The sequence below is a fragment of the Actinia tenebrosa genome, unplaced genomic scaffold (assembly GCF_029948245.1).
Source record: "Actinia tenebrosa isolate PJP-AT-01 unplaced genomic scaffold, QUT_ActTen_1.0 PGA_scaffold3__52_contigs__length_22856419, whole genome shotgun sequence".
Lineage (NCBI taxonomy): Eukaryota > Metazoa > Cnidaria > Anthozoa > Actiniaria > Actiniidae > Actinia > Actinia tenebrosa.
Genome location: NW_028292580.1, coordinates 7138700 through 7166293, shown reverse-complemented (window position 1 = coordinate 7166293; position 27594 = coordinate 7138700). Strand labels below are relative to the sequence as shown.

The 27594-nt window shown below is 42.3% G+C and overlaps 1 long non-coding RNA gene across 1 annotated transcript; it reads right to left on the bottom strand.

The window, feature by feature from the left end:
* Nucleotides 1-399: 399 nt before the first annotated feature.
* LOC148908360 (uncharacterized) lies at nt 400-5308 on the bottom strand. Its single transcript, XR_016120763.1, has 3 exons — nt 5217-5308; nt 2407-2607; nt 400-2148 (listed from the first exon to the last, which is right to left on the bottom strand). It is a non-coding gene; the product is annotated as an uncharacterized LOC148908360 (long non-coding RNA).
* Nucleotides 5309-27594: the final 22286 nt, after the last annotated feature.

Here is a 27594-nt window from a genome sequence, read left to right as displayed (position 1 = left end):
GTAAGAGAGCTGAGGCTATGAGAAGAAGAAATGCTAGTAGTATTTACCATCAGAATGGACCCGCTTCATACCACAAGGAAAATAACCGTTATCAGCCTTACAGAGAACCAGAAACAAGCACTCAGAGTATAAACGCCGCTTATCCACAAGTTAAGACGGAAGCTTCTGATTATGAACACAGTCATGAAAACTATGATGTTAGAGATAAAGCTACCTTTCCCCTAGCACTAGCTACTCCTGTACTTCAGGACCTAACCTCAGATGAAAGCTTGAACAAACTTTTTAAAGGACAATATTAAGATAAGAACTATAAATGTATCTGTGTTTGATATTTCCTGTTAATCATGTTAATTACCTCTAGACATTCTGAACGATTTTGAATAACCAAAAAAAAAAAAAGTTTAAAATGATCTGACTGAAATTTGATTCTATATAGATTAGTAAACCATTAATAATTACTGAGACTTCTTCTGTAGAGAAATCCATTATCCAAAGATGTTAATCAAAAGAGTTCTGTTCCTTTTGGGGTTCTTAGTTTTCATACCCCCTGTCTATGGAGGTTGTTGCCGCCTCTTACAAAGTGGATGTAAATGCTTCTTTAACGATAAATTGATTGATTGTGCTGGACAGGGATTAACGTCTATCCCTATTATACCGGATAATACATGTGCTTGGATTATGTTTATGTCGCTTAAGCATAATAATATTCACTGCCCAATCATCAACGACTTTAAGAATCTTCCAAACCTGAGGCACATTGACTTCACAGGAAATCCTCTGCTGTGTACCTGTTTAGATTCTTTTCTAAACTTCACAGTTAAGAGCCATTGTTTCGTAAAGACATGTACCACGAGAATGTCTCCAGCTGTGTCTTGGACATCTTCTATTATATCTTACGAGAGTACCTTCTACGAGTACAAAGTATACTAAGTACGTTAGTCTCTCAGAGAAGACAAAGAGCTTATACATTTCATCATTTCCTTCAGCACCCACCTCTTCTATTTCATCTACTTCAGTGTACGCAACTAAAAGTACGAGCTGTTTTATTCCTCCGGATCAGAAGACGATTTCAACTACGCCTAATTTAACACCATCAACTGTGAGATCAAACTACACAGCTTCTATAAAGAGTCTGAACTTGTCAACTCATTCTCCCACTGCATTGATCAGTGTGTTTTCAACACCCGAGTTTAGCTCAAGACGAACATTCCAGTGGATATTAGAGACTTCAATAGCAGTCCCTGTTGCATTTTTGCTGTTAGGCTTTGGGATAGTGCTCTACAAAAATGAAAAAAATTCCTTCTCTCCATCTTCCTTTTCTTCTATCTTTTGCCACTTACTGGTTTTTGGTTGGCTTTCCACTTCATCTCCGCTCTTTCTCTTCAAAGTAGTTTGAAGTGAATCTTGTTGAAGGGAAGCTAAGAGATGCTTCATTAGAGCACCGTGAGGGTTGCATTCAAGGAGCAATCCTTTGTCGTAATCACCAAAGAACAGTGACTTACTTCCATCATCTTTTACTTCTACTGCAGTGTAGAAATCCTCATCAATGTAAATCCACATTTTTATTTTTTATCAGCCTTTCTTTCGGTTTCTCTAATATTGAGTGAATGTCCTGTGTCCTCTCGTTCAGATTATACATTCTTTTCCACATTCCATAGTATGTAACGAAGTATTTACTAAAATTCCTCAAGACACCTCAGGAATTTAGACCACCCCTCCCCCTACATTCTTAAGGGGTAGTCAGGCATTTAGACCACCCCTCCCCCTACATTCTTAAGGGGGTAGTCAGGAATTTAGACCACCCCTCCCCTTACATTCTTAAGGGGTAGTCAGGAATTTAGACCACCCCTCCCCTAGCTTAGATTATCGTTAGAATTTTGAAAATGCAAAAACTCTAATACACATTCAGGATGCACATAGGGGTTACAACAGTTTAGTAAACTACAGCAATAGAATCTGAATATCAAAGTTTTTTTTGTCGCAATAGCAACAAATTTTAGATAAAGGTGGAGGTTCAGGTATTTTTCTCACCAATTGTTCAAGAACGGCAAAGTCTTCTTCCAGAAGTGAAGCATTTTTCAACAGCAAAAACTGTGACAGCGAAAACTGTGACAGCGAATTACCCCAGCAAACTTGAAGCATTTAGTACTAGAAGCAAAAACAAATTGAGCAGTATAAGATAACAAGGTGTCACAGTCTTAATTATTTTATCCGTTTACTGCAGGGTTTTTTAAAGATGCTGCTAACACACGATGCAAGGTAAGCATTGTTTGTCTTTGTGACATTTACTAGATATATTTGCTGGGATACCTGTGGTAAACCAGCAATAAAATGACTTTGTTTTTTTTCTCCGCAACAAAATGGCAAAGTTGCACAATAGTTACCCAGGGGTCTTCAAGAACTTACCCAAGAGGCCTTTGCAGGTTTCACACAGTATCTCCTATAGGGTTCCCATCTATAGACCAATCAATTATTATGTACCAGATGTCAATCAAAGTCACTATGCTGTCAAGTGATTAAGAGAGGGCGGAGCTAGCAGATCATGTGGTAAAGTTTATGTCTCCACATGCTCTATTTCGTTGACCACCGTAATTGAAGACAGCCAAACTGGAAATCAATTTCATAAACAAGGATTTTAAGCCAAGAACATAGACAATGATTTTGAAGCGAATATTTCTAAGAATTTTCAATGAACTTCATGGGCAAAAGCTTGTTTTGGTTTATCTATTTGTGATTCATCTACTTGAACAGTATTTTGCACAAACAGTGAAGATTGATTAGGAGAACAGGGTTTCAAGTGATATAAGTGATCGTAAATTCATTCATCATCACTCATTATTCTCTTAAACTTCACAATATAATGTTATAGCCTATATTTATGTATTTATATGAACTGTTTTGGCTTCAAAGTCTACTCACAAAGGAACATGAGCTACATAGCAGTATTTATTTTAAGATTTGATTTGAGAAGCAAAATAAATAATTTGCTACACACATTCCAGGGCTTGATCTTTGCCGCTTGAAGAAATAGCAATTCATTAAAAATGTCTATAAATTATAAAATGTAAAGCAATTATGAGAGTAGTCTCCTACGCAGCCGCTATTAGTTTCATGACGCAACGCTCACTCCCCTAAGTAGTGGCTGCTTACCCGAGCACAACATTCCATTCCCTCAAATTAACCAATCACAGCTCTAGAACTAAAAAAAAATCGAGAACTAACTCGCACTATCATCACTACAAAATGGCGCACTTCGAGAGAGTGTTGGAGAAAGGGAGCACAAAATTTCAAATAACAACTTTTAACAATTATCAGAGGGTAGCTATATGTTTCATAGCATAAGGGAAAAGAGATGTGTTTATAAATCTGCCGACAGGCTTCGGAGAATCTCTCCTATTTCAAGCTTTAACCGTCTGTGTTAATGACCTTACAAATGAGCAAGAACATGATACTTGTTGTTGTGTCACTCCTGATCAATCTCATAACAAGCTACTATTATTAATATTTATCTTAGCTGTAGAACTGTAGAACATTTCTTTTAACTGAAGAGATTTTGCTGCCCCTCTAGAGCTGATCACGAGTACAATTCTCAAACTTTAAGAGGACTTCGTAGCAAGCGTTATGCAAACGAACAAACTTTGCAATTAATTATTCAAATCCACGTCAATCGCAGATATGATAAGACTTTTAATATCTCAGAACTTTTGTTAAAAACGAAAAAAAATCTTGTTATTCTTCAGACAAGATTGAGAACAGAGATAACATTTATCCTCACTTTAAGTTAGTTTTCAGAGAATGTTGATTATTCTCCTGCTTGGAATGTAGCAGTAAATCAATGTCACACTGTTCCCTGATTTGTTAACCACAGACAAAGGGAATGGAATGTTGTGCTCGGGTAAGCAGCAGCTACTTAGGGGAGTGAGCGTGGCGTGACGACACTAATAGCAGCTGCGTAGGAGACTATTATGAGAGAAGCTTTGAGCAAATATTGGCCTGTATTTACATTTTAAATGAAGCATTTTGATTTTAAAGTGGGCCGTGCAAATGTGCATGCTTTTGAGACGAGTGAGATTTAGGATTCGTTCAAAAAAAGGTAAATCTATGATTTCTTCAATCATTCGGACAAATATGGCAGCCCAGATGATACGCTAATTGATGATAGTCGATATTATCTTCGTGTAACTATGGATTAATCATCTATTACCGATAACTAATCAATATCAATCAACTAATTTTAACGATTAATATTGATTAGGAAATGAAACCAGCCAACCCTTATATGCACTTAAAATACTGGGTGTTTTCACTTATCAAATATGAAGTCTTTTGGCGTCCAAATAAAATTGATGTATTTCACCAAAACATATTTTTTAGCTTCAAGGAAATTTTAATCTCATGGAAAATGAAGTAAGAGAAATTAAATGTAACATCAAATTTAAGATTACAAGATTAGTAAGAGAAACATTGCAAATGAGTCAAAAGCTTTAGAAGCAAAGAAAACTGTTGTGTGACAACAAGATCGTTATATCTCCTCGAAACGATCTCCTCAATGAAACCAAAATACCAGGATTTTGAGATGATTCATTGCTTGCTTGCCCAAATCCTTGCAAAAAAAATCGGTTTTTATCTCAAAAAATGATTTATTTAACCCTTCAATCCCAAGACTCTGAAGGTGAAGCTGAAGAGTCAAGGGCAGCAGTTCTTTCTAAATTTGATCGACAAAAGTTTATCTGTTCTTCCAAAACGAACTTTAAGCGAGTTCTCACCTTACGATCTCAAGGGACTTGCAGTAATCTTTGAATATGGAGAAATCTGATATCTCTTCTTCCTATAATGACTTGTATTTATTTCGTATTTTAGTCTGACTCGAAGTTCATTCAAGATTCCAAGCGCAAACAAAAATCAAACGCCGAACGAAAACTGACTTCAATAGTCTGCTTGATGAGGCCGTAAAATCCAACCAAATCGCACAAAATAAAGATAATTTACCACAAAACATTGCTAAATTCCTAAATAAGCATTAAAGCATAATTTATTTCGGATATTAAGTTTTTTTCAAGCAATAAATCGTTCAACTTGAAGCTAAATTGTTGAGAATGAATCCCGCCAAAACATGGCGACGAGCAACCGAACTCTTTACGATCAATTCATTTCTAAAATATTGCTCTAAATAAATAAATTAAACAATAAATGGCTAATATGATAGGTCCTTTTACCTTTAGGATGCAGTATGAGCCCGTAAAGATCCATATTTGAGAAATAAAAGAAGGATTTTTAGTCAGAAAATATTCGCACAAGAACTTTTCTCGTCGACTGCTCCTGTTATACCACGTGACTGCCTCGTTTACATGTCAACACAAACCAACACCACAGGGGAGGGGAGGGGATTGATTCATGGTTCAGAGTGACTTTGTATAAACATTTTTGGAGTGAAAATAAAATATTTCCGACAAACAACTCCAAAATATCTTTTTCCAAACGCACTACAACGATTATAAGACACTTTTTATTTTATTTTCATAGGAAAGTAAACCATTTGTATGCTGCCTGGCTGCGGTGATCAGATTATATATTCTAATAATATATTATAATTTTTTTTAAATATACATTTCTACCACTATATTGATATCTTTGTTTTATCCATTTCTCATTTTCCCGTCCATTTTTTTATCATTTTTTATTATTTTTGTAATCTTTTGCACTTTTTGCCCGAATGGTTGGGGTCAGACCAGAAAATATTTATCATATCACAAAATTTTTGGTTTAAACTTAAAATAATTCAGCTAAAGTTAATAAATAATAGGCGCGTAATGGAGGAGGGCTGGACGAGTTTCTTCAGCCCTCCCACGTCTACCCGTCCAGCCCCCATCACGTGACGTCTTCTATGATAATTTGTGTCATTTATTGTTTTCCCACTTATGTTCTATTACTTATCCCTTTCCCATCTATGTTCTATCATTCATCCCTTTCCCATCTATGTTCTATCATTTATCCCTTTCCCATCTATGTTTTATCATTTATCCCTTTCCCATCTATGTTTTATCATTTATCCCTTTCCCATCTATGTTCTATCATTTATCCCTTTCCCATCTATGTTCTATCATTTATCCCTTTCCCATCTATGTTCTATCATTTATCCCTTTCCCATCTATGTTTTATCATTAATCCCTTCCCCATCTATGTGTAGGACTCAAGAAAAATCGGAGAATTTTATTCCCTTTTTCATTGTTGTCTTATTTTCTAATTATAAAACTACAAATCGTTTGCTCACCAGTATATTTCACCCAGGGTAACAAAACGTTCATTCATTTGCTCTCAGTGAATTAATCAGCAAGTGATTACTGAGCTGCAAAGGGCCTATTAGTGTGCCTTATAAAAATAATGCATTTGTTGTTTGAGGTTCAAAGCTGTACTTTTTAACAACCGACCTCATGTCTTTTTTACCTAAAGATGGTTGTATCTATATATTTGACCTTCCTCTCGAGTTATATCGATTAAGCATTTATACAATATCCAACCCTGAGAGCAATGTGATGATACAGTAACTAACGTGATTAACTTGAAAGAACAAGGGGGATTAGCTCAAATGGTAGAGCGCTCGCTTTGCTTGAGAGAGGTACCGGGATCGATAACCGGATTCTCCAAGTTAAGTTTTTTGCTGAAGCTTGTTTCTATTTAAATGCATGATTACTTTCTGATCTGATCTAGGCTAAAGCGAAGCGCAACAGTTACGTCATAAAAATGAAGACAAAGGCGAATTTCAGACAAACAAACTTACAAGTTTACTTTCAGCAGATAATTTTCATAGCCGATCGCAAGTGATCTTACTTTAAATGGGTTATTATTCTAACTTTAAGTAAAAATAACAAAATCAGTTATGCAATTTTTGTCTGTCTGAATCTTAAAGTTATTTTTACCTCGAGCGTCGAGCGTGGATCATTCGAAACTCTACCTTGCTCAACAAGGAAATTGACACCTCCCATGAGCCCCCATGAGATCCTGCATCATGCAAATGTGGTGGAATACCATCATCCTTTGACTGGTTTAACGAGCTCTTACTGGCACGTAAAAGCTTACATTTGTCAGTTATCTTCCCTCAGTAAAATCGATGTAGAATTAACGTCACGCTATGTTCATAAGACTGCTCACACATGATTGCGCTTGATGTGGTTATAGAGGCTGACTAGTTTGTAGTAAACTAGGAATGAACACCCATTTTGATCAAAGTGAAACAACTTCGGTTGCACACTGTTCTATGAAACGCCCGTGAAGCAAACCTCACCCAGCTTATCCACGTCTTAAATATTTTACATCTCTATTGCATTGTTTTTGTAAATGTTTTTCACATTTCGAAAGGGTATTAGTAAGAAGTTCCCCTTCTAATAACGATTCTTATGAAGCGATCTTCAAAGTAATGCCTTTGTAGCTCAAAGAAATCATCGAAGCGATTGACTGCATAGTTTTATCTGATTAATTATGCTTATGGTTTACAGGAGGAGCTCGAGCGGAAAGAGTTGAAACTTTTTTTTATTAATGCCTTCCCATTTTCGAAATTGTGAACTGAATTATTACTACTTTGTTTCTCACCATTATTATCTTTACTAATAGCGGAAACAATTAATTCAGAACGACTATTCAACAGCTTCAGTGATTTTTACCCATATTTCTTTCGGTCCAGTCGCGTAGGCTTGAGCCGGTCGACGACAACGTCTATTGAATCGACTGTATGATAATCGATTACATTACTCACTTGGTACGAATCTGCTGAGCCGCTCGGACGTTCCGTCCCCTCTCTCCCGGACAGATCTGCCAAAGGATGAACGGAAGGCTTCTTAACCTTCTATGGCGAAGGAGTATCGGCAAATGGATTAGGTGTGTCGATAAAACCCTATCATTTATCCCTTTCCTATCTATGTTAATCATTTATCCCTTTCCCATCTATGTTCTATCATTTATCCCTTTCCCATCTATGTTCTATCATTTATCCCTTTCCCATCTATGTTCTATCATTTATCCCTTTCCCATCTATGTTTTATCATTAATCCCTTCCCCATCTATGTGTAGGACTCAAGAAAAATCGGAGAATTATATTTCCTTTCTCATTTTTGTCTTATTTTCTAATTATAAAACGGCAAATGGCGTATTTCATCGGATAAAATCAACGAAACATACCCTATACGTAAAATTCCAGATATCTTATTACCATATGGTCCGGGTTCGATTCCCGGTGTGGGAAATGTTTTGGCATATTTTTTTAATATATTTTCACCAAACAATTCAAGTGAAAGCGGTCATAATTCGAGCGATACATGGGAATTAGCGTGCCGTATAATAAACACAAATAATGCATTTGGTTTTTCAGGTTCAAAGTTCTTTTTAGTATTGAGTTTAAGGGCTTTTTTAACAACCGATCTCATGTCCTTTTTAAATAAGGATGGTTGCATCTATACATTTGACCATCCTCTGGAGTGATATCGATAAAACATTTGTACAATATGCAACCCTTTAAGTAGGGTAATGTGATAATAGCGTAACTAACATGATTATCTTGAAAGAACAAGGGGGATTAGCTCAAATGGTAGAGCGCTCGCATAGCATGTGAGAGGTACCGGGATCGATACCCGGATTCTCCAAGTTACGTTTTTTAGCTATAGCGTTTTTCTATTTAAATGCACGATTACTTTCTGATCTGATCTAGGTTACAAATTTGTATGTTTTGAACAGATGAACAGATAAACAGATGGACAGATGGACAGATGGACAGATGGACAGATGGACAGATGGACAGATGGACAGATGGACAGATGGACAGATGGACAGATGGACAGATGGACAGATGACGCAATAGTCACTGAGCCTAAGGCGAATAATTGCTTTAGTATTTTTGTGTCTACTGCATATCAATAAGCAGTAGACACTATAGAGTGCAAACAATTAATCCGTAAAACACTAATTACTAAATAGTACAAAATAGTGCTAGTTAAACAATAGAAAACAATGGAATTTGCACGAAATTGTGCTATTTAGTAGTACTAAAGTTTCGCGGTTGTATTGTTTGCATTCTACCATCGAGTTTACTTATATATACTTCATATCCTATTTGATTAGCGAAAAATATAGCTAAATGACATAAGAAATAAATGACATAAAGTTCATCCCGGTGTAAAGGTTGTAAAACTTCGGATTACTTTCGGATCCCACGTGCACAGCTAGCGGCGCATGGCGAGGATAGCCGATGGTATCCGAAGTCCCGCGTACAGGCTGGTCAACTTGTTTGCTCGGTTTGCGACTGCTAACGCCATATTCACGAAGCAGGCGCTTTGATTCTGAAGCCGAAATTAGACCGCCGTATGCTACATAGAAGAGTCGATTGACTGCGGAGAAGTATTTGCGTTCCAAGGCTGATACTTTCAGGAAATGAAGTACAATAAACAAGCTTTCAGATCAAATAGTTTTAGTGAAAATAAAATATATACCAGGTGATGATTTAGGGCATTCAACTTAGGCTAAAATTTGCTTCGCGTTGGAGCTCCTTGAAATGCCATCAAAAAAAATTGCCAAAAAGCGAAGAAAAATTATTTTCCCAAAAATATTTTTTATCGCTTTTGGAGTCTGATAGTTAGTTAAAAGGTTAAAAAAGTATCAGATCGACACGATTATTTTCGAACGAGTGAGGCCTTCTTAAATTTGAATAATATTTTGGGCTGTTCACACCGGTCCAGAGCGGACCGGAAGTCGATTTTTACATTTTCGTAAAATTTGCCAAAATAAAAAAGCGCTCGAAGTTTTAAAGTAGATTTTTTGAAAGAGCTTGCCAAATGGTATCTTCTGACAAAATATGAGAAATTTGAAAATTCCTTCGCTGTCCCGCCATTCTCGACCGTTACGGACAGCCACTCTTAATAAGGGTAAGCCAACCATTACATTAAGGTCATTCTAACTTTGTATTGCGCATGCGCAAAACTTTTTTTAAAGATATATATTTGTTATTATTTCATAGGTGTTTAGTAAACTTTATTATCATATGACCCGTACGGCCCTGCTCGCGCGCTCTAATAAAACCATTGGAAAAAGTCACGTGATGGGGGCCGGACGGGTTGACGTAAGCGGGCCGGAAAAACCCGTCCGGCCCTGCTCGAATCCGCGCGCTTTCCTTTTTTAAATTATTCTCATTTTCGTGAGGGTCATATGATAAAATGCTTATTGACTGAGTTAGGTCGGGCCGTACGGGAAAATATTTGGCTCTCGGTCATTTGTACGGACCACGCTGAGTAGTATAGGGGATGGGGGTTCCAAAACAGTGACCAATGGAGGATTACCCGTCTAAAGTGAATTCCTCGATTCGTACCGCGATTACCCGCATCCCGTGTTTATGTAGTTAAATATGTTAGTCTATATATGGAGTGCGAAGAATGTAAGAGAACTTTTAAGAAAGAAGCGGACTTAAAGAAGCATTTGAAGATGAAGACGAAATGTATGAGCAGCTATGATTGTGGGTGTGGTAAGAAGTTCGATACGAAGGTTAGATCGTATTGGCATTGTCAGGACTGTGAGTATGACTACGATGATCGGAAAAGGGTCTGGAATTAGGTATAAGATATTTCCTATTATATATGGAATCCCAAACCAATTTCGAAACGGTGTCAATACCCGGTAACGGTGAGATTGACGTTAGACAGTTTTGGCGTCAGTCAGAAAGGAAGGTTAAAAGGACTCTTCGAAAAGGTATAGAAGAATTAGGAGACCTGAAAGCGAGTATAATGGTAGAAGTAAGTCTGTCAAAAGACGAGGTAATAACGGCAGCAATGTTGCGATCGAAGTCGTTAGTGATATTAGAGTCCACGAACCTGGATAGGTCACTTAACGAAGCCTTAGAAGCAATAATGGAGTCGCTGTCTAACTACACGAAAGAAGGATCAGGTTGGACAGTGGAGGAGGTAGAAGGTATGGAGGTTAGCATGGCAAGGTACGTGCCAATACGAGGAGGAAGTTATGTACCCCTGCCGGCGTGGGTAGAAAGGAAGAAGGCAATCGTTAACGTAAAGAATGACGACAACCGCTGCTTTATGTGGGCAATACGATCCGCGCTGTATCCAGTAGATGATAATCCCTGTAGACCAAGCAAATACCCAACAGACGATTTAGAGTGGGATGGCGTGGAGTTCCCAATGCAGCTGACAGACATACCGATATTCGAAGAGGAAAATGACCTAGCCATTAACGTTTACGGAGCCACAGACCAAACAATAGTACCACTAGTACTGTCGAAGGCGAAAGGAGAACGAATACACCTCTTCTACTACGGCGGGCACTACTCATGCGTTAAACATATCAGCAGACTGTTTTACAGACACACCAAGCATAAAGGTAAGAAATACTTCTGCGATTGCTGCTTATTATCGTTTACCTCCTTAAAGTCCCTAAAGGAACACGACGAAATATGTCGCGGAGTCGAAGAAGTGGCGCAACGGATCCAGATGCCCACAGATAAGAACCTATCGTACTCAGACCATCAAAAGCAGATGCAGGTGCCTTACGTGATATATGCAGACTCTGAAGCGTTGATAACTAAGGAAGAGCAGAAAAGTGGTGCCACGAATAAGGTGGGATTACACGAGATCTGCTCCTTTGGTTACATAGTAGTCAGATCAGACGGTAAGGCCGACCCTCCTGTAATTTACCGAGGTAAGAACGCAGCTAATGAGTTTCTAGAAGCATTGCGAGAAGAGGAGGGGGAGATTAGAGAACAATTAAGACGTCCAAAGAAGATGGAATTTACCAGAGAGAACCAGGAGGCTTTTAAGAAGGCAAAAAAATGCCACATTTGTCAACATACGCTTCTTCAGTTTGGAAGACGAGCCAAGAAAGCGTGGGATGAAGATGGAAAGTATTTAGGAGAAGCTCATTTTAAATGCGGGAAGTATGCTAAGAAGGGGGAAAAGCCCAACAAGCCTTCCACCCACTGCATTCATTGTCATAAAGCATTCGTTGAGGATTTCTATGTGGATAAGGTTAGAGATCACTGCCACATCACGGGTAAATACAGAGGGGCGGCTCATTGGAAATGCAATATAAACTTCAAAGTAGATCCAGAAATGGAAATACCCGTATTCTTTCACAATTTAAGGGGTTACGACAGTCACTTACTCTTACAAGGAACAGACGGCTCCGAAGTAAAGTGCATACCCAACAACAAAGAAAGGTACATGTCCGTAACTGTGGGCAAGCTAAAGTTCTTAGATTCGCAGCAGTTCATGGCGGACTCCTTAGCAAACTTGGTTAAATACAATACGGAGTTCCCCATTTCCAGTCAATACGGCGCGGAAAGGAAAGGAGTCTACCCATACGAATACATGGACTCCTGGGATCGCTTTGAAGAACCCCTACCACCCAAAGAGAGATTCTACAGCACCCTAAACGAGTCCGGCATAAAGGACGAGGAGTACCAGCATGCGTTAGATGTGTGGGAAAAGTACTCCTGTGAGAATATGGGGGACTACCACGACATCTACTTAAGGTCTGACGTTGTTCTACTAGCGGACGTCTTTCAAAGCTTCAGAAAGATGGCAATGGAATACTACGGGTTGGATCCAGCGAACTTCTACACGGCTCCTGGGCTTAGTTGGAGTGCGCTGCTAAAGAAGACGAACGCGTAACTGGATCTCCTAACGGAATACGACATGTACCGCTTTATGGAAGACGGTATCCGCGGCGGCGTTTGCGGGCCCAGCAGACGATACGCAAAAGCGAACAATCCCACGGTGAAGTACGACCCGGAGAAGCCAACCACATACATCTTCTACTTAGAAGCAAACAACCTTTACGGTTGGGCAATGTCGCAGTACTTACCTGTACGCGACTTCGAATGGGACAACATAAAGCCCATAGAGTTTTACCTAAACGTAGGCAAAGAAGACGACAAAGGTTACGTGCTGGAGGTTGATTTGGAATACCCAGAGTACCTGCACGACGCACACGATGAGTTCCCATTAGCACCAGAAGCAATAGAAATACCATTTAAGCAGCTGAGTCCGCTGCAGAGGGAAATGTGCCCTGGCTACAAACCGTACAGGAAGCTAACGATGAACCTAATGGACAAGAAGAAGTACGTGGTGCATTACCGCAACCTGCAGTTCTACGTGCGACACGGAATGCGCGTGAAGACGATCCACCGCGTTTTGAAGTTCACGCAGGAACCATGGATGCGCTCCTACATTGACATTAACACACAAAAGCGTACGCAGGCAAAGAATGACTTCGAAAAGAACCTGTTCAAACTAATGAACAATAGCGTATTTGGTAAGACAATGGAGAACATCCGCAAGCGCGTAAGCATAAAGATAGCCAGCACCAGAGAGGAAGCAGAAGCATACGTGTCACAGCCTGGATTCGTTAGATACGTAGAAATGTTAAACTTCTACGTGATCCACATGAAGAAGGCGAACCTATTCCTGAATAAACCCGTATACACGGGGTTTACAGTGTTAGGCCTATCAAAGTTGCTCATGTATGAGTTTTACTACGACAAGCTAAAGCCGAAATACGGTAATAAGTGCCGCCTCTTATACACCGACACCGATTCCTTGATACTAGAGGTGCAGACGGAAGACATTTACGAAGACTGCGTTTCCGACATCGATGAATACGACACCAGCGATTATCCGAAAGACCACTTCCTTTACTCCCCTAAAAACAAGAAAGTAATTGGGAAAATGAAGGACGAGATGAAAGGAAAACCCATCGTGGAATACGTGGGGCTAAAACCAAAGATGTACAGCGTGCTAAAGCTGGACGGTGTAGAAAACAAAGCTAAAGGCGTAAAAAAATACGTGGTTAAGAAGGACATAACCCACGATTCCTACTTAAAGGTCCTGCGTACGCGTAAGGAACAGCGACATAAGATGAACAGCCTGCGAAGCTACGGACATCAAATACACAACGTTACGCAAGAGAAGGTGTCCCTGTCAGCATTTGATGGTAAGAGATGGATGTGCGACGAAGGCTTCCATACGATAGCATTCGGACATCACACGATAAGCAGTTCTTCTTTGACGAACCCACGCGTGGGACCATCATGAAGATAATACAAGATGGGCTGACCCTTCTTAGCTATCGCACTTCCGATCTGGTAAGTTTCCAAAGACCAATTAGGATCCGTAGCTCTTTTGGATCCTCCTTCTAATTCACCCGGCTCATAGAGATATCGAACCGTGACATAGCCTAATCTCTTTTCCTGGGGGAAGACCGCCCTTGAACTTCTGACGTAGGACTTGTGTTCCACGTGTTTCTTTTTCATAGCATCCCTGGGTTTTATTCCCGTAGCCCTGGCCGCCTCGTTGTTCAAAGCCGCGACGACCTACCAAATTAGACAAATCATAACACAAAGAAATGGGAGTGTATTCTACCAGGTCAAATGGATTACCTTTGGGCAGAAACTTGGACATAAGAGAAGACTTTTCTCCATTGCTTTAACTATTGACCAAGTTGCAATAGACTTCGTAAGAGGATGCAACTTTCCATTTCATGGGTATGGCTGTGTCGGTAATTGTCTTGCGCGAGGCACATAATAAAGATCCCAATGGGTCAAACTTTCCAAAAGTTACTGAATAGTTTGGCATATTATGTTTGAGGGTCATTTCGTGCGGCAATCCTGTGGTGAGAGTATAACCGTGTTTTGCTAATTCCTTGGCCAGTGTGATTGGTGTGTAATGTCCATCGGGCAGCATTACGGCTTGTTAATTAGATCCTCCTGTATGCTCAGTGACTATGCCCCCAATTAGGTTATACCAAGAATTGTACAAAGAGCAACTTACGAGCCGAACCTTACAGGCTTTGATGGGAGGATTCAAATAAGTGGTAAAGTTATTTTTGTCGCTTTCCAAAAAGACGATCATTATATTCTAGGCGCCAATGGCGCCACTAGAGGCTAAGCGTAGTTTAGACTAGATACGCCAAAGCTACGCCTCCCGCCAGCCCTGCAACTCCTACGAAGACCAACTCATTGTCTTTTTGTTTCTTAGAAGGCTGGTAGTAATTCTTAAACTGAGGCCTTCTTAGCCCCGTCGATGCCGCGGGGTGCGCCTGCGCATAGAGCTTAAAGGCGTAGTCTGTATTTTCAAAGTTCTTATCCGCCTGCATTTTGTCTTGGTAGTTCTTGTCCAACCAATCCCTGTAAGCTTGTCTTTTTTCATTCCAAGCTGCCACGTCCCTTTGATATTTCTCCAGCGCTAAGTCGTGTCTCTTCCTTTCAGCGGCTAATTCTCTGCTGCGATCACCTCTAACTAATCTATCCAAATACTGACCACCATAATTAGCTCCAGTGAATGCTAAAGCTGCAATGACTCCACCTACGACCACGCTAGCCATTTATACATTAGGGATGTACTTTTCCTTCCGTAGGTAATCCTTTACCATGATAGCCCCGCCAACGGCAGCGGTCATCTTAGCAAAATTAGCGAAGCTCTTGCTTGGGTCTTCAGTAAAGTCTTCTTTGAGCATCTTCTTGCCTACCCAACCGATGCCCGCAACAATGGAAGTAATAATAGCTGCTTCTTCAACAGTTTTCAATAACGCGGTTGACATTATATTACAGAGCGAGAAGGTTATTACTCCATTACGGGTATTTTGCTTCTCTTAGGGGGCTCCTGCGTCACATGCACGGGTTCTACTTTTGGCTTCGTAGCCCGCCATTGTAAGTAGAGGCTGCCTGCTGCTATAGCAACTCCTAACACGCCAATGACGTACCCAGGATTAATAAAGGATTCGCCTTCGTCCTCCACCTTTTCTTCTTTTTTGGCTTTGTTCTTCCTGTTCATCTCTGCGAGCTTCTTCCCGGCAGCGACTCTGCCTGGAGATTTAGCCTTGGTAATCTTTTGCTCCTCTTGGGGCTGCTCCTCCGCCTTCGATTCACTCATTTATATCTAAGGACTTGAAGGACTTGATAAGTAACTTAAGGTGACCTGGGTAAGTACTTAAGGACGACTTGACTAAGTACTTGAGGCGACCTGGGTAATTCCTGAGGATGACTTAAGTAAGTACTTGATCAGGTACCTCAGCAAGTGCCGCCTGGAAGACCTTTTCAACGTCCCTTTCCTTCTTAAAGTCCTTCCAAGACGTCGTAAGTTCCTTCAAGTCAACGTGCTGAGCTACGTGCAAAGCCGCAGAGGCGACTGCCATTAACTTACCGCACTTCAAAGACAACCACCCACAGGTTATCTTACGTTCTTGGGATATGACATAGTCATCTCTTGTGTCCTTCTGCAGTTGCTCCACGTCGTCTATGGGCAGCGCAAGTCCGAGGAGTTTGGTGGCCAGCTTAATGGCGGAGTCTGCTACGGCGTCCGTGGTCTTACTTGCAAGGGCGGCCTCGTACCTCTTATGGAACTTCTTTACTTCCTCTTCCGACAGCTTATTAACTTGCTCATGGGTAAGTTCCTTGCCTATCATTTCTTTGCACTTCCCAGAAGACACAAGGATGTTGAGTTGTTCCTTGAGGTTACTTTCATCTAGCTGTGTGGGGACTTCATCTATCAACTGCTCAATCTCCATATACATTAGGAATCGAAGATTCCAACCGTGTACGGAAACCTCAAAGAGAAGATCATTTTGAAATGTTGGTGCGTCTTTAGATGCCGCATGTATTCGTGTAACTGTTCCTTGGATATCTCACCACCGTAGTCGCTTAAGATGGTTTCCAGGTCAGACTTGCTCGGAGTATAAAATACTACGAGAGATCCTATGTTTTCCCTGAAGGGCTTAGAGACGCTGGTAAGCTGCTGCGAGAGCAACCAAACGCTAATGTTTTCATGTCTACCACTAAAGGCGAGTTTAACAAGCTCCGATGTGCGCCTTTTTACGTCGTCCCCACAGGCAATGTCATCTAATATGAGCAAGGTTTGCGTATCTTTAGGGAATTGTTTGTGCCAGAACTTAAGATGTCCAGATAACTCGTTGGGTCTAAAGGGTCCTAATAGCTGCTCTACCACGAACTGGGTCTTTCCGCAGCCGGTGGGTCCTACTATCAAAGCAGTGCAGGGCATGTGATCTGGGTTCATATATTCCAGCAAACATAGTTTGCTTCTAGGGGATTTTCACTAGTTGCCTTTCTCGAAGGGAACTTGTTCCCTGATATATATGGAGCCCGTGGAAGCAGTCAAAGCAATGGTTAACGTCGTCAAAGAAAAGTCAGACCTGGAAAGAACCGTAGAAATGCAAAGGGAGGAGATAGACCGGTTGAATGAACGCGTAAAGGAGCTTTATGAGGAAATGTGCGGTCGGAAGCGCGCAGAACGGTTTGGCGCTTTGATAACGATGGCAACGTGGGCTAAGGAGTCGGTCGTGGACTTTATGAGATATCCCATTTAGGACTACGAAAATCCACTAAATATTTATTAAATATTTATTATATATGGAGTGCACACACTGCAACAAGAAGTTTAGCTCTAAGCAAATGTTAAGATACCATGTCGAAAAGAAGGTTTGTAGGAAGCCGCGGGGAAAGACTTGTGAACACTGCGGTAAGGAGTTCAGCAGCAAGCAGATGTTAAGATACCACGTGGAAAAAAGGGTGTGCTTAAAGGATATCTGCGAGCGCTGTGAGGAGGAAAAGGAAAATAATTGGCATCGTTTGCGCTGCTTAACGCGGTATGAATTAGGCGGCGTAGCGTGTGAAAACCACGGCGACATTGCGGCGCGCTGTTGTCCAAAGGAGACAAAAATGCGGTTAATACGTCAAAAAAAGGAGATCGACATGCGCTTTGCTATGTTTGACCGCGCGGAAGGCGTGCGCTGGGAAGATAGGGAATATTGGGAGGCAGACTGTGAACGCTGCGGATGTAGAAGGGATGGGCAACATGTTTGGCAGTGCTTGTACGTGCGCGCCGATCCAATTACCTTCGAAGAGCATACGAAACGCATTAGGAAGTGGTACGACGATGCTATGTCTTAAGAAATGCCACCCTACCATGGCACATAGGTACAAGCAAATCTGAAAAGTGGTTTGCGACCGCCTTATTTATCATTTATTATTTATTAATAATAATAAATAAATAATAAGGCCCCCTTAAGATGGTTTCCGGGGCATTTAATAAATAATAAATAAGAATAAAGGCATTCTTAAAATGGTTTTCAGGTCTTTTAATAAAAATTTAATAAGAAATAAGCCTTCCTTAAAATAGTTTCCAAGGTATATGATAGCCTACGCAGCAGCATTCCTAGGAGGATTCCTAATAACCCTTTCAATATATGGACTGTATTACATGCGAACCCCCTGCAGATTGCATCGTTAAAAAAGAGTCGCCGAGCAGAGATACGACTGCCGACGACTCTACCTTAGACGCGTCTAACCACATAGAGGCGAAGGAAGGACGCACTTTGCGACGTCAAACGCCCAGCGGCCATCCTGCTTACCATACGACCTCAGATGCGTGAACTCCTGTCCTTCGATGACGTATCGGACGCGATCTGGCGCCCACAGGCTGTACGTGACGCCCTCATGCGCCAATAACAACCGTAGCCTATCAATATCTTCGAAGGCTACGTAATTTTTTATTTCGTAGGTAACGCCCTCATTTAAGTCTCTCCAGTCTATCTGCCTTACCGCCTCAAACGTCATATATTCTATGGAATATCTTTAAATGCGTCCTTAGAGTCTGCGCGCTTTTAAAGCGCTTGCAGCACCACCTACATGGTAAGCGCATTCCTTGTGCATACTCTGTGATGGCTCTGCAGATGTCGTCGTAATCATTGCTGATCATTACTTTATAACCATTCTGCTCATACCGCTGCAGCAGCAGGCGTTGATCCTCAGATAATGCCCCGTTGCCTTTTGAGTCTTCAGCTCTACGCAAAAACCACGGTATCGCACGTGTGCATTAAGGATTAACAAGTCGGGTTGACCGCGTTGATATCCTTTCTGCCAGCACTTTATACGCTTGCCGTCGCTGTCCTGCAGTTCGCCTAGGCCGGGGGTCACGAGCATTTGGGGGTAAAACCTGCGGATGTAGTCCACTACCTTTTTATGCAGGTCGAATTCATTTTCGATCTTGAAGACCAACTTGTTAGGACTGTCAAAACGCCGCTCTATTTCATACTTGCCTGTCTTACGCAGCGCGGGTAAGCAGCAGGTAGGGGGACTCGCGATCGATGCCAAAGATATACGGGTTTAACTCGCGGATTTACGAAGACGGGTACAGCAGATTTACCGCAAACGGAGGTTAAAATATCTTATAAATATACGATGCACGAATGTAAGAAGTTCGTTAACGACTTTTGCATAATTTGTCTAAGACCTAAAGTTATCGTACCTAAGCCAGAACCCTTTTGGTGTTGTGGTAAGAAAATGCAAATAGAAGACGACACGTCAGCACAGTGTTACGAATGTAGTAAGAATATTCGTAATGCCGTACCAAATGCTACCAGAGAGCAGTATTACGCCAATGGAGGTCGTAAGAAGACTCCATACAAAAGAATAAAATACTTCAGAGACTGGATGAGTCATATCCAAGGTTATCGACCGGTATATTTAAACAACGAAGTAAAGAAGAAAATCATAGACCATTTAGAAGAACCAACCCCACAAAGCCTACGGAAGACATTGAAAAAATTAAAACTAGGGAAATATTACAAAGCTATTCCCTATCTTTTGTCTGAAATTACCGGTAAGTCTATTCCTGAGGTTTCTGATATGACAAAAGCCGAGTGGATGTTTTGTCGGCTGGATAAGGATATTCCTTATTATCCTGACGTAATTTACGAAATATTTTACAAAATTGACCCCAACCACCCCCTGTTAGGATGGATTCCGAGGCGACAATAACATATTACGCGTAATAATTCGCCAAATAATTCATATTACGCGTAATAATTCGCCAAATAATTCATATTACGCGTAATAATTCACTGAATTTATATTACGCGTAATAATTCACTGAATTTATATTACGCGTAATTTCTAGACTGACGTTCGATATGTAAATAGAATCCTGTCACGCTCTTTTCGAAGCAGATGTTTACTGAGCAAGCTTTCTTTGAAGCTCTTCTTTCGCTTCTTGATAGATCTTTTTGCGAGATTCCTCGGAAAGATCTTTTACGACTGTTTTTTTATTCCTTATGTCCGACTTTAATTTCTCGTATTTGTCTTCTTCGGCCAGAATAAGCGAGAATTCTACGTCGTCTATCTTTCTGTCACGCAAAGCCTTTGAGACAAGATCGGTAATTGTATTTACTTTAGCCCTTGACAGAGCTATTGTCGTGTCATGCTTGGATATTTTCGTGGATAGCTTTTTCATAATACCCGTAGCAACAGCAGAAATAATACCACAGGTTGCCCCAACGCCGGCCAAAGGAACTCCAACGATTATTCCCGGTCCGGTAAGCGAAGTAGCAACGCCGGAGCCCGTTAACACAACAGAAATGGATCCTGAAGTTATCGCAATCTTATGTAGCGTACTCCGTGCTCTGACGTACTTTTTTCGGACTTTTTCGTAGTGTTTCGTTTGCCCTTCCAAGTAAGCCAGGATTAAGTTCGCTTTATTAAGCCTGAAGTTTTCGGCGTTCATCTCATTAGGACCTGTGTCCTTAGTGGTAGTATGGTAGTTTGAAACATCTGGGTACAACTGAGGTGCTGAAGGTATAACATCCATTATATATACTAATGTACGACGCTTTTGGGAATGATATTGAGGAGCAGCCACATCACGACAACAGGGATTATGCCAACTGGAGAGCATTTAGGAAGATGTTTCCGCATGCAGACCCTAGTAAGTTCGAAAGAAGACCCGATGGGATTTACTATAAAGGCTCCAGAATGTACAGCAATGCGGACTTGGAGCCAAAGAACCCAAAACCCGAGCATAAAGAAAGGCAGCCTAATTTTCCAGAGAATTTATTACCGGCAACGGAGGATTACCCATTTTACGATAACAAAGGCGGCGCAAATGACTTTGCTAAGATGGTTACCTCCTTAGAAATCCCCGTGGGTTCTACGACTTTCAAAATAAAAGTCAGAGACATCTTTAGAGAAACTGCCATGAAACATACCTCAGGGAAAGAATCCAGAGAATGGTTATCAGGTCCCAACATGCGGTATTGGCCGCAGCAGTTAAACTTTGCTGTCTGGGCTGCTACTAAAGGATGCGGTATAGCCGCGGACATGTTCCATATTCCTTTCCTGCGATTTCATGTTGCTTTTACTATTCGTAGGATATTGTTTGAGTTAGGAGCACCGCTTCCTAGTGACACTATCTTTAAGCCGAAGGATAACGAATATGACAAAGTCGCATGGGAGCGATTAAGGAATGAGTTTAAGCTTACCAACTCCGATTTTCGCAACAAAGAGGGTGCCGCCCATGGTTTAGGAGAGACTTACACCTATGCTTCGTATGTTGGCGCCAGCATAGAAACTCCGGGTATGGGGTATCCTAGCAGATGGGAATTCTCCGACTTAGGGGGTAAAGCGTCAAAAGGTGACTTGATTTACTTCATAGAAAGCAAAGAGAAATATCCTTGGGCGCCTTTCTTTGCCGCAAAGGGCATTGGACTGAAGAACCTAGCAAGGATTAACCGCAGCATTGAAGCCTTTGTTTACTGCATTCTAGGAGCACAGGTTAGCACTCGCAGCCCCATCGTAGATGCCAGTGGTGCGTCACAGGAAACGCAACAAGTATTCCTTGTCCTCTTCGAAAGCGCTGTTATCGAGAATGAGATTTCTAAGTCAGTTCAAAGATATCAACTTGCGGTGCAGCAATCTAAAGTGCGGCTAGATTACGCCTTGTCGCCCGGTTGTTGGCTAATGCCAAGTAATTTGGTCATCAACGCCGATTCCATCGTGGGTTACAACAACAAACTTCGACAAGCTACTAAGGATATGAAGTTTGGGGTGAATGACGTGAACTCTGACACTCTTAGGAGCATCCCCCATTTCGTGGAGAAGCCTAAGAAGGAGCACATAGAAAAGCCCACGCCAAAGAACGTAAAGAAGAAGGTCCTGCCTGCGATACGTGAGGAATATGACCATAACTTACTAAAAGCCGGCTTAGCAGCTGCAAGCATTGGTCTGAGCTATTATATATGGCGATGAATAACCCCTACGTAGCTGGAGTAGATTGTGTCTATACGACTTACACAGGCGAGAAAAAATACACCCAGGCATCTTGGGTTGATGTCACCGGGATGTCTATACACCTGAACTACTCAGGAAAGAAGCTGATAATATGCAGTATTTGCATTGGCACGAGTAGTCATGCCAACGTGGGCTTCAGGTTCCTAGATGACAACGGCGTATTGCAGCCTATACGCGCAAAGACAAACAACAGGGAGCCTACGCATTTTTCAGTAGAACCGCCCCCCGGCAGCGATGAAAATCTATCAGTTTGGACTTTTCACATGGTCGCCGATTGCCGTGGGAAGGTAAAGCTACAAATGAGAGTAGACGATACTGGAAGCGTTTGCGTAAATAGCATAGAAAATCAAAGGGATACAGCCTATAACCACGCGACCATTAGCACTCTTACGGTGCTTAGCCTCTAGAAGGGAATTTATTCCCTGTAATATATGAATCCGCATGCGAAGGAAGACTGGTTTTTTCATTACCTAGAGGAAAAAACCTATGTAGATAATGTTTGGCATGACGCTGGATTGTGGGTGGAGGTTGGGGGTTTAGGATTGGTTATATGCACTATTTGCATTTCAACGCGGTACTCCTGTAACGCCGGGTTTAGAATCGTTGATGAGAACAACCAGCCATTGCAGCCTTACAGAAAGAAGAACAATACTAGGATTCCAGCCCATTTTTCCTCGGAACCCTATAAGTATAGTAGGGAAAACCTAACGGCAATAACTTTTCACATGATAGCCAATTGCCGATATGCAAAGCTTCAACTTCGACCCAGCGATGGGGGCGGCAGCCGCATTCGACTAAATGCCTCTACGCCGCTGGTCAATCCCCCACCAGACGCTATTTGGAATCATAAGTCCATTTCTACTATGAGCGTCCTACCCTTGTTACCGCATTATCAAGGCGGCGCGAATACTATCTTTACTTATCCCCAGTCGAGGACGCCTCGGGCGCCCGACGACGATAAGCCGCCAGTAATACACAAGGATAAGATTAACCCTTCATCTTCTTCAGGAGTACCACCCCAATAGCGACGACCAAGATCCAAATGTTGTTGCCCACAAACTTTAGCAGTTCTCCGCCGGCCCTAAGTGCCAAGGAAACAACCGAACCCAGCAGCCCAGGAAGACCGGCTGCCATCTTTTTTCCCAAGTCCGTCAGCCCACTGCCTAATTTCTTTACGCCCGCGCCTGTAGCCTAAAGTGTGGATAGGATAACTCCTACTACACTTGAAATAGCAACCGCAAACGCCAGCGGAATACCATACTTCACCAGAGCTCGTTTTACCTTTTCCTTGGTGGTAAGCCCCAGCTCTTTTTCCAGGTTTTCCTTTTGAGCCCGCCATTCCGCAAGGCGTACCTCGAGGGCCTCCACTTCCCTTTGAGCTGCTTCCCTTTCTTCCTCGGTACGAGTTTGGTCCTCGATTACTTCTTGCTGCCGCTCTATTTGCCCCTCCAGGTCTTCGATGGCCTGATCTCTTTGCCGGATTTGTTCCTCCTTAGTATTGATTTCAGCCATTAACCGCCGCCTTTCCACCAAAGAGCCAGCTATGGTGGTTTGTAGGTTTTCGGTATCGTCTCTAATTAAGTCTAACTCTTGCAGGGCGAGGTTAAGAGCCCTTTGGGTTTGGTTTCTTTCACGTCGAATTTGGGTTCTTTGGTCTACCAACTCAGCTATTTCTTGATTTTTAAATTCGACTTCCCTCCTATGTGCGTCGGCAAGCCGTTGGTTTTGCTTCATGTATTCCTCCTCCCTTTCTTCCAACGTTTCTCGCAGCGCTTCCACTGAGGCGCCAGAGCTTTGGGCTTCTCCTAAGTCCTCCCGTGCTTTGTCTAATTCGCGCAGGGCCTGATCCACCTGATTTCCTATTTCTTTTATTCTTTCATCTTGATGGGCGGACTTCTTTTCAGCATCGGCAAGTAGCTGACCTTGCTTTGCATATTCTACATCTTTTTCTCTTAACTCCCTTTGCAGATCCGCGGCACGTTTTTCCGCGTTGGTCCTTTCGGTTAAGTTGTGCAGCCTTTCTAACAGGCTTCTAGTAGCACGCTGAAAGCCTCTTAATCTCAAGACGTCACCCCTAACGTTGCCCTCCTCATCAAAGAGGTTTTGCGGTTTTGTCCAGCGGTCTTTGTCGGGAAATCTTAAGTCTTGGACGCTTATGAGGACTTTGTTTCCCTTTTCCGTGAGCTTTACGTCGTCAGCATCAAAGTTGTCGTAGCGCAGCTCTAGCTCCCGCGCTGCCCACTCTACGGTTTCCCGCGCGGCTGCTTCCGGCTCGCCCATGTTTTGAAGCTCTATGTTCTCACGCGGAAACGTGTACTCGCGTGCTTTGGGATGTCTTAGGGCCTTTGCAATCCTATCCCTTAGGGAATCGTCGACTTGTTGGGTGGGAAGCAGCGGTTCTTCATCACCGTCGTTAATGTCAGCCTGACCTTCCTCAGTGGTGGGATCGAAGTCTGGGTCTGTTCCTTCTACTTCCATTATATATGATAAGCTCAAAGTTAAATCCCAACGTATTACCTAAGCAGGTTGGCGGACTAAAGGCAGAACGCACCTTTCACCGGGTCACATTCACACCTTCTAGCGCAAAGCCAGGAGAAACCTTGTACGTAGGCGTACCCCGTCTAACGGATAACCTAGTGTTGGTACCCGGTACCTTGGCGCTGAGGTTCGACCTAGCGGTGCAGTCAAGCCCCACAGACGAAAGGATTATCGTTAACAACGTGGGTCGCAACATTGTTTCTAAGATGCGCGTAAAGTTCGCCGGGGAATCCTTGCTGGACTTAAATAGGTACGATCTGTATACCACGTACAAAGACTTATGGTTGACGGCCTTTGACCGCGCGCAAAGGATAGAACAAGGAATTGGTAGTGTCATTCTACGTAAGGTTCGCACACCTACGAAAACGCAACCTACTGACGGCAGCGGAGAAACCGCAGTGGCAGACGCAAAGCGAATAAAGACAGCCTATGGTAGCAAGTATGTCATACCATTAGACTTTGAAGTGATTACGAATCACGGTGTGTATTACCCAAGACAGTTATCCGAGCTACAGTTTGAAGTAACCTTAGCAGATGCTAATAACATCATTGGTGGGCTGACCACTGCACTTACCAAAACAACCCCATACTCTATTACCAACTTAGAGCTACAGTACGAAACGGTGTACAGCGAAGAGCTGGCCCGTAGCGCTGGCATGGAATACAGCTCCGGAAAGGCATTCCTTTACGACCACGTAGTGATGTATAAGACATTTAGCTTCTTGGATAAGACGGATGAGGTTATCAATCAAAGCATTAACCTCCCGCGAAGAAGTCTCACGGGGTTAATGCTGGTGTTTGCTAAACCCTACGAGGCCGGTAAGCGCGACTCCGAAGCCTTTCACAACCCCAACATTACTAACGTGGGGGTAAACATAAACGGCGTTCCAAACAAGGTCTACTCCCAGGGAATAAAACCTGAAGACGTCTACAGGGAGGCAAAGCGTAAGTTTGGCGACCAAATTAGCCCTGAGGAATTCTTCAATGATAAGTACGCGCTGTGGATCGACATGCGCACAACGAACGACGAAGACCTACATGGTCAGGGTTTACGTTTAGTAAACACCCAGGATGGTATAACATTGGAGATCAAGCGCACCAAAAACGCCAGTGCGGGCGACGGCGACAAAATAAACTGCTACGTTTTCGTGGTGTCTGACGCGCAACTGAGCGTAGAAATGAATCAGCTAAAGAGCGTTGCCTATTGATCCACTCGCTCATCCTTTTGATAAAAAAATATCGTTGGTATATAATGCTTCGCGTATTCGAAAACAACGAAACCAAACTGTAATGCATAGTGCAAGGCGATAAACTATACTTCAAAGCAAAGGAAGTGGCGGCTGCGTTGGGTTACGAACGCCCAAAAGATGCAATTAAGGTGCATGTTCGTGAAAAGTATAAGGTAAAGCTTAGCGAACTTAGAGTGGAGGTGAATCGCCTCCCCTCGTATTCACAGCCTAATTCCCTGTACGTAACCGAATCTGGGTTGTATCAACTAATATTTAGCTCTAAGATGCCAACGGCAGAGACATTCCAGGATTGGGTCCTCGAGGACGTTCTTCCCGCATTGAGAAAGACAGGTAAGTATGAAATAGAAAGGCGGTTCGATAGTCCTAACAAGTTAGTCTTCAAAATGGAAAATGAGTTCGACCTGCATAAGAAAGTCGTGGACTACATACGCCGCTTCTACCCACAGATGCTCATAGCGCCCGGCTTAGGGGAATTGCAGGATTCTGACAGCAAACGCATAAAATGCTGGCAGAAGGGTTATCAAAGGGGTCAACCCGACCTCTTAATACTGAACGCGCATTTAAGGTATGAAGGGCTTTGCATCGAATTAAAGACGCCGAAAGGAAATGGCATACTCTCCGCAGACCAACGCAAGATAATTTCGCAGTATGACGCGAATGGTTACCTGACCATGGTTAGCAACGATTATGACGTCATCTGTCGTGCCCTTAGCAACTACGCGGAAGGCATCCGTATTCCCTGTCGGTGGTGCTGCAAACGCTTCAAGACTACGGAGACAAGGGCAACGCATTTAAGAATATTTCATAGATATAATGATCGTCAACCAAATACACTGGCATGACCTGATTTGCGGTAAAGCATACGAAATAAAAAATTACGTCGTCTTCGAAGACATCGACCGTTTACGGTTAGTCCTCAAAGACTTAGAAGGCAAGGAATATTCCCTTTGGGCGCCGGATTGCGTGCGGTACGTAATTCAGGGCGAGGAATTCACCCACTTACGCAGCTATGGTAAGGTAAATGGCCGATGGAAGTTTGACATTGAAAGAAGAGTCACTCCATCTCCTCTTTGTAGTTAAGCGCGTCTGCTAAAGTCCGCTGCGCTTTAGGATCCGCGGAGCACCAATGCCCCACAAAGGATCCTTCGGAGAATACCCTGTCGCAATGAAGGCAGGTGTATTTTTTACGCGGCTTGGGTGTCGCAATGCAGTCTGCAGGTAGTTCGCAAGTAATACAGTCCATATATTGAAAGGGCGATAAGAATGCCTCCCAGAAAGGCAGCTGCGTAGGCTAGCATATACCTTTAAAAGGGGTTCTTATCTTTATTTATTATTATTAGATTATGCAAGCGCCCTTTAAAGGGGTCTTTATTTTTATTTATTATTATTCATCATTCTTAATAATAATAAATAAAAATAAGAATGGGATTTGAGACTCTTTGCGCAAACCCTATCTTACTATCTTAGGTCCTTTCTAACTTCTACGGGCTTTCCTTGCAGCCTCATTACCGGCATGCCAGGCCTCAAAGCGATCTAAGTACTCCTTAAAACCGCCTTGGCCGTCGTAAAGGCACTGCCAAATATGTTGGTCACTTCTTTGACAGCCGCAGCGCTCACAAGTTGCCTCCCAATGTTCCCTGTTTTCCCACCTTACGCCTTCGACGCAGTCAAACTCCGCAAAGCGCT